The 9,971-nt window shown below is 43.1% G+C and overlaps 1 long non-coding RNA gene across 1 annotated transcript; it reads right to left on the bottom strand.

Moving 5' to 3' along the window:
• Positions 1–956: 956 nt before the first annotated feature.
• On the bottom strand, positions 957–5,324 carry LOC118566452. The gene is made up of 3 exons (XR_004933024.1): positions 5,026–5,324; positions 3,823–3,904; positions 957–1,003 (listed from the first exon to the last, which is right to left on the bottom strand). It is a non-coding gene; the product is annotated as an uncharacterized LOC118566452 (long non-coding RNA).
• Positions 5,325–9,971: the final 4,647 nt, after the last annotated feature.

The following is a 9,971-nucleotide window of genomic DNA, read 5'->3' as shown; positions in this document are numbered from 1 at the left end:
AGATCTCATGTTTGCCTGATCTGTTGCATGTCAGTCCGAGTCCATCTCAGGAGCCACGGACTGGTATCAAACATCTTTAAGGTCAAACACAGACAATTATTTCTAGCCATATACTACTGAACAAATTTAATGGGATGTGGTCTGGATGGCCTGTGTTCTCATATTTTTCCTTTTTTCTCCACATTTTTGAGTCTCTAGGCAAATTGATCAGGAGATGGTAAAACATTTCTTAAGGCAGCCAAATTGAGCGTATCCCAGTGCACATGTTTGCGGTTTTGAAAAATATACTAATATCTATTAAATTTTTTGCTATGTAACTGATATGTTCCTTTTAAACATGAGTTTTAATTCTATTATGTCCAGGACCATATTGCTCATAATTAAACAGCAGCAGGTGTATTTTACCATATCATCTATGAGCAGAAAATCCACTGGGGTGGGAATATTTTTACATGTTACACTCACATTTAGGTTTCTGTGAGTTGTCTCTCTGGTTAACAACTGCATGTCACAAATTTACAAAATGGGGGTTGCGAACGTCCTGGGGTGACAAGTTTATTACACACGAGGCCTCTCTCTGGAATGCAGAGCGGTGCCCTGGTTTCCACATCCTGTGTTTACACAAGATACTGGGACACATTTTAGGTTACCCGAATTTGTTAGGTTATTTCTTTTTTTTTTTCTTTCTTTTTTTCCCCCCCAGTGTCCTGTCTAGCAATATGGCAATAGGAATTGATGTCTCAATGCCAGATAGAGCTCGACAGATTTTGCTTTTACAAGGGGAGCGAACAGCTTTCGCCATAGTGCTCCACTTGATTTATGCTTGTAAATAGCTTTATTATGATTCCTGCAAGGAGAATTTCAAATTATATGGACATGACAATGGGAGAGTAAAGGAAGAACAAAAAGTGAAAGAGAAAGAAAAGAAAAAAAAGAGTAGAGGTGAAAGAAAGAGGAGATAAAAGGGAGAGAATGATAAAACCTTCTCCGTCTGCTCCGTCACCTGGAAAGAGAGATGCAAAAAGAACAGCACAATCAACAGACATAAAGCAACAGATACAATCGAATAACACCTAGATGCCATTGCTAAATCATATATCTTATTATGTAAGCTGACATGTGTAATGTGATACTTGAAAAAAGAAAGTGAGAGAACATAAATAAATAAATAAATTATAAGATTACTGTATATAAGTGAACACTTAATACCTGGGACCCAGCACCTGTGGGAGATGTGAGAGTAAACTAGTTTAGGTGAAAATTATCCAGAAATAGCTTGATAGTGATTGTGGAGAACCGAAGACCCACCTTCCCCGAGCACAGAGGCAGGCGTCAGGGGACCCGTAACCCCGGGTCGCCCAGGAGGGGCCGACACAGGATATCTGCAACCCCCCCCCCCCAAGGAAGGAGCAGAGACGACCCAGAGGAAATCCCCCAGCCACCGCAATGCCGACGCCCTCAAGAGCCGCGGGGACGAGCCCGTGGGCTCCGCCGGCAGCTAGCCCCGCTGAAGTGGTCCCGGCCATGGGCCCTGAGGGCCAGAGGCCCCAGGTGCGCCCTGCCCCCCGGGGGGCCAGGCCTCGCGAAGAGGCCGCCGGGAGTGGGCCGGCGCACGCCTGGGAACCCGCCCCAAACCCGAAGCCAACAAATGCGCCAGAGGGCCAAGGCGCCCGCCAACGAAGTGGAGGAGGGCAGGACGTGGGGGGATGGGCTCCGCACCTAGCGGAGACTTGAGATGTTCTTGGCAGAGGGAGCGGACCACACCCATACCTGGAAAAAAAAAATAAAAAAAATGGAAAACTCATTCACACCATCCCTCCCTTGTGCTCCACTCACCACACACAGAAAAAAAAAAAAAAGACGCTGTACACACATTCCCACATAACACTCACATCCAACACTGACCAGAGGGGGGGGTCACCCCAAATCGACTATACGACTGCTTGTGCCCGACCCCCGGCCCCGGACCAGACGCCCCCCGGACCGGGCCCCCCCAAGAGGGCGGGCCAACACGACCCGCACGAGCCACCCGGCCAGAGCCCCCCTCACCCCCTAAATACCTAATAAACCCCCTCCCTCCCCCACCTTACCCTTACCATCCCTGCCCCCGCCCCTCCTGGGGGGAGCGGAGGCATCAGCCCCAGACCTGGCAAGCCGCTGACTACACACCGCAGCCCCCCGCCAAGACCCCGGACACAGTGGCCCGCACCTCCTCCAGGCCCCAGACTCCTTGCCGCCATCGGAGAACGGGGGTGTGCAGAAGACCCCGATCCTCCCTACGCCTGCTCAGATGTTGTGTTGTTGCATGTTGTTCTCAAGTGCGTTTAAAAACTGGGAGCGCCGAAGGGGAAGCACGGCACAGCCCACCCCCCTTCCGGAAGGAAGCTGTTGCCAGCGCACCCCCTCCGGGCGACTGCCCAGAACCCTTAATGTCTAAGTGGGAGAGGAGGTGAAGGGAGCCGTCCGAGGTGAGGCTCACACAACATAAGCCCCCCCCCAGACGTCTTCCCCCCACCCCCCCTACAATGGCCTACATGAGTGTGCGATGCATTATAAAATTGGGGAGAGGGGCGTCACCAGAAAGTGGCAACCTCCAGTAACGCCCCCTCCCCCAGGACCTACATGTGTGGCGGCGTGATGGAGCAGGCAGAGGGAGGAGTCCGCGGATGGGGAGCAAATGACTGGGAAGCTATCCCAGGGAGCCAGCTCCCCTACTGACTCCAATAGGCACCCCCGCTCCCCGAAAGCCCCACCCAGAGAAGGGGGCCTCGCCAGCGGCACCACCGTAGCCCGGGGGCCAGGGAGAGGCCGCAGGGCCCGCCAGCCAACCACCCACCAGGACCAACACCTCAACCCCCCCCAGCCCACCCACCAAGCCTACTGGCTCCCCCCCCCCCAAAAAAAAAAAAAAACTAAATAAATAAATAAATAAATAAATAAATAAATAATAATAATAATAATAAATAAATAAATAAATAAGAGGGGGGGGGGGGCCTTGCTTTTTCTCTCAAATTAAAAATAGGAATTTTTTCGCAGCATACAGAGTGGACATCTGAAATTGGAATAGAAGTTACAGAAACATTTTGTGTGAAGTGGTGCAATCTATGGTATTTTTTTAAATTCCAAAAAGCATGCTGACATTCTTACAGGATAAATGTACTTTGATTTCAAAACCGCCTTAACTAATTTTTGATTTTACAGACAAGGCGATCCTCACCAGAGATTAAAGTATGTGTGCTTGCTGCATTTTCTTACAGGACAATCAGAGGCCCAGCATAAGGAAGGGGAAAGTGAAACTGTGATAAAATGTCTCATTAACTATTACGTTTCAAATATAGGTTTCCCATAGGATGAAGATGGAACAATGGAAGGTGGTAAGGATTAATGGGGATTCTAAAAACAATTGGCTAAAATCTGTGCACAGTCCAAATTGAAAATGGGGTCAAAAGCTTTGAAGTTTGTGTCTTGTGGGAGTGTTTAGTTAATTTCATTACAGGATACGATTCCATATGAGTGAAAGGAGCTTTTCGGGACTGAAGTCAACCTCCGGAATTACAGGTAGCACACGACATTTGATATCAAAAAGATTGTCGTGTAAGTTTCAGGTTGTATTGGAGACATAAACTTAGGTGAGTCCGGGAATGTGAAGGGGAGTCCACCGACCCCCGACCTCGAAGGAGTACACGCTAAGGTTATCGACAGGCAGATGTGGTGGGCCAAGGGGTCGGGAGGCCCTTCAGATTACAGGAGCCATGTGTTCCAGCCGCCAGAGGGTTCAAGGAAGGATCACCGGAACAATTTGATGCGCCGATTGCCACTCACGGATGAGGCTGCTGTGTGGAGATCGCGGTTGGGACAAATGACTCTATAAACCATCTTCTTTAAGGGCGAGGAGAAGACATCTCTGAGACGCAAGACATCATGACAACAATTGAATGCATTGTATAAAAAAAAGAAAAAACAGAAAAAGAATTTTGTAATCACTATATTTCCCATATGAGTTACATATTCCTTAAATGTTAAATGCTAGTATTGTTAGAATCTTGGTTTTGAATTGCATTATAATATGTTTTTTATTCCGTGGTTTGATCTGAGTGTAGTGCTTTCACAGGTTATATTAATTTCTAAAAAGACATCTTGTTAATCTAGGTTAGGACTCTTAAAGTCATATTTAGATCATATAACAGTTTCTGGTAGTTGCAAAGTCATCTTAGCCTTGCACCTCTCTGATAAAGGTGCTTACTTTACTAAATTCTAGTAGGTTTGAGATTTAGATAGGTTTGGTAGCTTATTAGCTTATACTTGGGTTATTTTACATTAAAGGGGTAAATTTGAACCTAATTTGATTTTCATAAGTCGCCAACGGAGGGGACAGTGGGTTACAATATTGCATCTTACCATTTACACTTTGTTTAAGGGTTTCAAGACATGGACTTAGTTTAGCCTAGTTTTTGGTTTGATCTATTTAGGATCAAAACAGAGGGAAATTGTTAAGAAAATATCTTAGTCAAGCAGAGTGGTGTCTGTCTCTCCCTGCTCCAGCATAAGATAAACATGTCGTTTTATGGCCCCCAGGAGGGGGAGTAGGCCCGAAGAGTATCTTTGTTCGAATAGATCACCCCTCCCTCCCTAACTTAGAAGTGGGCAGACACTGTAGCAAAAAGGAACGTCTTGGTAAAACTTACTTCGGACAGACTTCTCGACCGCGCAGTGAAATCATCTTAATTGGTCTGTCTCCATATTTAATTTCTATTAATTAAATATGCATATTAAACTGTTCTACCTCTTGATAAATGTTTTCCCACTTGCGGCCAAATCTGGAACCGGGGTAAGATGGGTTTTCAATAGACATGTAGCAGCAGGCTGGTAAACCCAATCTTTAACAAACTGCTAACTATATATATCCCTGAACAATTCAAAGCTACCAAATATGTCATTCTTTGGCTTTTTATTCGAAGATAGCACTACTCCATGAGGCATAATTGTGCTTTTTTGGGGGCAAGAACGGTTGTTAATTCCACTTACCCCACGTACTGCAAACGTTGGAGAAGCCTCCGCCACCGTCCAGCTTTCAGCCGTCGTCTTCATGATGGATGACGAGCTGTCAGTCAAAGGGTTCCTGACACTACTTCCCGTGTGATTGTGTTTGCAAGGCCAGATCAGGAGGAGGCTTACAGAAGAGGTTTGTCTCCGCCCAACCTGTCAAAACACATTATCCCTCGCGCGAGGAGAAAATCAGTCCAAGCGCAGAGACGCTTTCGTGGGCGCAGCTGTCCTCGTATGAAGGACCAAGTCTTCCATATTTAAAAATAAATACAGAAATAAATAAATGCTCAATAAGTAAATAAGCATACAATTAATTGCCACCAAATTAATAAATGTAGGTAGAAATTAAATTATACAGTGAGACATAAATGTATATATCTCTTTTAATTAGCTTCTTTATTTATTCGCCTTTGTAATAATTACCTTATTTATTTATTGTTCGTTATAATCTTCAACTTTATTTATTAATTACTTTTTTTAAATATTTATTTATGTGCATGTTATAATATTTTTGTCTGTTGTATTCTTCCTTTGTATTTTTTTACCTTATATATTTCTGTGATGCTATTTATTTCTGCCTGTCCTTTTTACATTTCTGTATGCTTTTCTGCCTCATTATGCAAATGAGGAGGGCTGTGTCTTAAGGGCTCAACTTCTTCCCATTGGTTGGTTAGCATTTTACTGCATCGGTCAAATCTACATGGCTTTTCCCCGCACTAAAGCTTTGTTTAGTAATGTCAAACTCAGCAGGCAGACGTTCAGTGTCCGACCTCTTAAGGAAAGCTGCTAATAGACTGGAAGAATTAGAACGTTGTACATTTGGGATCTGAAATATTTTTCTGTGGTTTCAGATTCGGCTTTTCCAGATCAATAACTCATTGGCGGATGATTTATTCTACAAAACAGACACCTCTCTACAACCACAGCAAGGCAGACATGAGCTACGTAGTTTCCCCAAAACGAGTCTCCCACCGCGCTGGGTAAATTACATCGGACCCTATGCAGAGCTCGCTTGATAAGAAAATATTGTACTTGATTATAAAAGGCACAATATGAATTATCAGATTCACATCCAGGCATTAAAAAACACTACAGATTATCATTATTCTATCCATGTTGGTCTAATTTGTGAATAAGGCGGAGTTTCATCAAGCCGGTCCAACAGTTTCCCCTCAGCTGCATCACTTGGGGTTCATGCTGCGTCTCTTTAAGCATGATCCAGCACCGTGGTGAAGTTGGTTTGAAGTTGGATATTGGACATTCAAGCTCCACAGAGTCAGCGGGATCTAGCTCATGGTTGATCTGGTTGAGGGACTCCAATTTCGGCCAGCGTCTCTCAGCTGCTCCCTCCTTCCACACACAGTGGTGCAGTTAGGGACCGTCAAAAAATCTTTGAACCAAGCACTCTTGAAAAAACAAAAATTTATAAATTCCTTATCATGTGACCATCTAAGATGAAACTAATATAAATTTATGCCAATAGATAAAATCTGTAAGGCACAGTTTTTTTATTCAATTTTAAGCTATTTTCGATTTTTAAAATATTTTTAAAGACAAAAGTTGGCTGAAGTAGTTGAACAATTTCAAAAAGAATTTGAGTGAGTGGGTCACATGACCTGGAAGCTTCAAACCAACTTCACTGCGGTTGATCCAGTTGCTGGATTTTACCGTCATGCGCTGCGCGCGAGGGATAAACAGTGGGGAAAATGCATAAATAAAGACTGTAAAGGGCTCCTTTAGAAGGAAGAGAAGGAATAATCGATCTGAGCTGAAGCCGCTGATTTTACAAGTTCCTTAAAAAGTTTGCACCTGAATTACATGTATTGTTTTGCGCACCTGAATTCAAGCACAAGGCAGCAGCCCACCGAAGCACCACTGGCTCTGTGTCGTTAAATACAAAAGAGCATGAAACACAGCTACTAACTCTCCTATTTGATTTTAATTGGGACATTTTGGTACGAGTGGAAGGACATTAAATGTAGTGATTCACGTTTTGAAGGCTGGCCGCTGATAAAAGCCACTGGCTCTGAGGGAAGGCAGGAGAGAGGAGCAGACACAGCGCACATAATTAAAAAAATGCAGGATAAATAAGAACGAAACTTAAAACAGACTAATTGGCATTTTAGAATGGATCTGGTTAGCAAAACTGTTTTCTGATCCAGCGTGCAACCATGACTGGTTCTGAATGAAGGATTTATCTGGGAGCTGCTCAAAAAAATCATGACTCTGATCGTTTTTTCTGCTGCTCGGTTACCTGCAGCAGAAATAAGATGTGAAATAAGCTGAACAAGCTCCGCAGAAGGCAGGTCTAGACTGAGCTCTGGATGGACAGAACTGTGAACGGATCATCCGCAGCCCAGATGGGCTTCGTTATTTTTTTGTTATTTATCTTTTATTTTGCACAAAGTTTTACTCCCCATGTGGCAACTAACCCTATGAAATTCACTCGCCAAACGGGAAATTTACTTGCATTTGGCGTCTGGCGAGTGTTCATTTTGGACCCTGCGTACAGTGTTCTAATTCTTCCAGTTTATTAGCAGTTTCCCTTAAGAGGTCGGACACTGAACGTCTGCCTGCTGAGTTTGACATTACTAAACAATGCTTTAGTGCGGGGAAAAGCCATGTAGATTTGACCTACGCAGTAAAATGCTAACCAACCAATGGGAAGAAGTTGAGCCCTTAAGACACAGCCCTCCTCATTTGCATAATGAGGCAGAAATGCATACAGAAATGTAAAAACGACAGGCAAAAATAAATAGCATCACAGAAATATATAAGGTAAAAAATTACAAAGAATAAAACAGACAAAAATATTATAACATGCACATAAATAAATACTTAAAAAAATAAGTAATTAATAAATAAAGTTGAAGATTATAATGGACAATAAATAAATTAGGTAATTATTACAAAGGCGAATAAATAAAGAAGCTAATTAAAAGAGATTTATACATTTATGTCTCACTGTATAATTTAATTTCTACCTACATTTATTAATTTGGTGGCAATTAATTGTATGCTTATTTATTTATTGTGCATTTATTTATTTCTGTATTTATTTTTAAATATGGAAGACTTGGTCCTCCATACCCTCGAGCATGGCCGCTGGATAGAAAATGGTGCGCACGGTGAGATCCCGAGCAATTTTCTGTACGTCACAAAGAGTAACCAGATTTGGAGCTTTGCCTGAGTAATCTTTGTTAATAAACCTTTCTGAAATGTTTCAGCGAGCCTCTTACTTCCTCTCATCCACACAATAGCTGAGCAATTCAAAGAAATAAGGAGGGGCCAGATCCTTAAGTGCTTAAAGAAGAAATGTTTAAGACCCACTCTAAAATGGTCAGGGAGCCACAGTAAAGAGGATAGAAAAATGGTTACGTGATCAAGTTTGGAGGTATGAAAAAGTGTTTTGTTTTGTTTTTTTCAGAGTAAATCTTTGAATCAACATTTAATTAGATTAGACTAAATGTTTTTAAAGGAAAAACTGGAGCACCCGGCGAAAACCCAAACTGATGGACTCTAGATAAAGAAGTGGTGTTAATTATTTTAAGAAGTCACCTTTGTATTTAAAGGGCACATTTAAAACATCTGATTAGATTAGATGAAAGGTTTTTAAAGGAAAAACCGGAGCGCCCGGTGAAAACCTAAAAAGGTTGGACCCTGTTGGAAGAAGGTCAGACTGGGATTTTAACCCTTGATGTCTTGACCTAAAGTTTAGAAAAAAGCTGCATGTTGATTAAAGTTATTCCTGACGCTATTAGTTAGGTCCATGTTATTGAATGCTAAATCTAAAAGATGGCAGATGTGCTCTGTAATCTACTGGGAGGTGGAGGATCCTCTCTTTTTCCGGAATAGATTCATAATTCCTGAAAAGCAGCAGCGAAAAGCCGATCTCTGGGGTTCTTCAGGAAGGCACCTCTTTAGGCATCTCAATACAGCCCTCTGGACAGGACGTCCAGCTTGGGACAGCACAGCCTTCCACATTTCTTCATCGGAGCTAAACCTATCTTCCAGCTCTTTGCAAACATCCCTAACCAACTGTTTGATGTTTTCGTTGTCCATGGTGAAGATAATGTTGGATGTTTCTTCATCTTCCTCCTCTGACAAAAGAGCCAAGATCTCTCTCATCTCTTCAGTCTTCAGGGGTCCCCCTCTTTCCTTGGAGCAGTTTAAAACGGCATCCAGTACAAACAAAGTCATGCCTCTCTCTAGTTGATCGCTGTTAGATTCTGGGAATGAATCACTGAATGACGTCTTATTGGCAGCTCTTCTCTGTGTCAGAATCAAGGAATCCGTGTGAGATATTACAGAGATCTGGTCTCCTTCTACATCTTCAGGCTGCTCTGTGAATTCACTTGAAACATTTAGGAAGGAATCCTTGTCATTTTCTGGACTGCAGGGTTCTGGAGACCTGGTTCCTGGGCTTTGGCTCTTGGTCGCTCTGTAAAATATTTGTCCAACCAGGTCATCGATCTCTGAGAGCACGTTGGACACTCTGTCGCCAACACTTATCTGATCTGTTTCTTCCTTTTCAAGCCAAAGAAAGGTCTTTTGGAGAAACTTCATGACCTCATCTTCTGTTGTAGCATAGAAGACTTCAGGGCAAATCTGTATCTGGCCAGAAATGTCTCGTATTTTCTTGCAAGAGATGACTGAGTCAGAAAGAAATCTTCCTTTTCGAGGAACGGGAATTTTATTGTAATGCCCCCTCATGATGTCGGTGTATAATTGATCCGTCAGTTCCTTTGCAAACTCTTTGATCTTGTCATCTAGATGTGGATTTTCCAAAGATTCTGCCCACAGCTTTTGAATTTGAGGCGTGATGGACTCATAATCCATGTATTTTTGCTTCACGTCGACGTGGTCCACTGACTGGGCTCCTTCCTCCTCTGAAAGTTCAGGAACACATCCAGGACACATCAGGC

The sequence above is a fragment of the Fundulus heteroclitus genome, chromosome 16, assembly GCF_011125445.2.
Source record: "Fundulus heteroclitus isolate FHET01 chromosome 16, MU-UCD_Fhet_4.1, whole genome shotgun sequence".
Taxonomy (NCBI): Eukaryota; Metazoa; Chordata; class Actinopteri; order Cyprinodontiformes; family Fundulidae; genus Fundulus; species Fundulus heteroclitus.
This window is presented reverse-complemented; position numbering and strand designations above follow the sequence as displayed.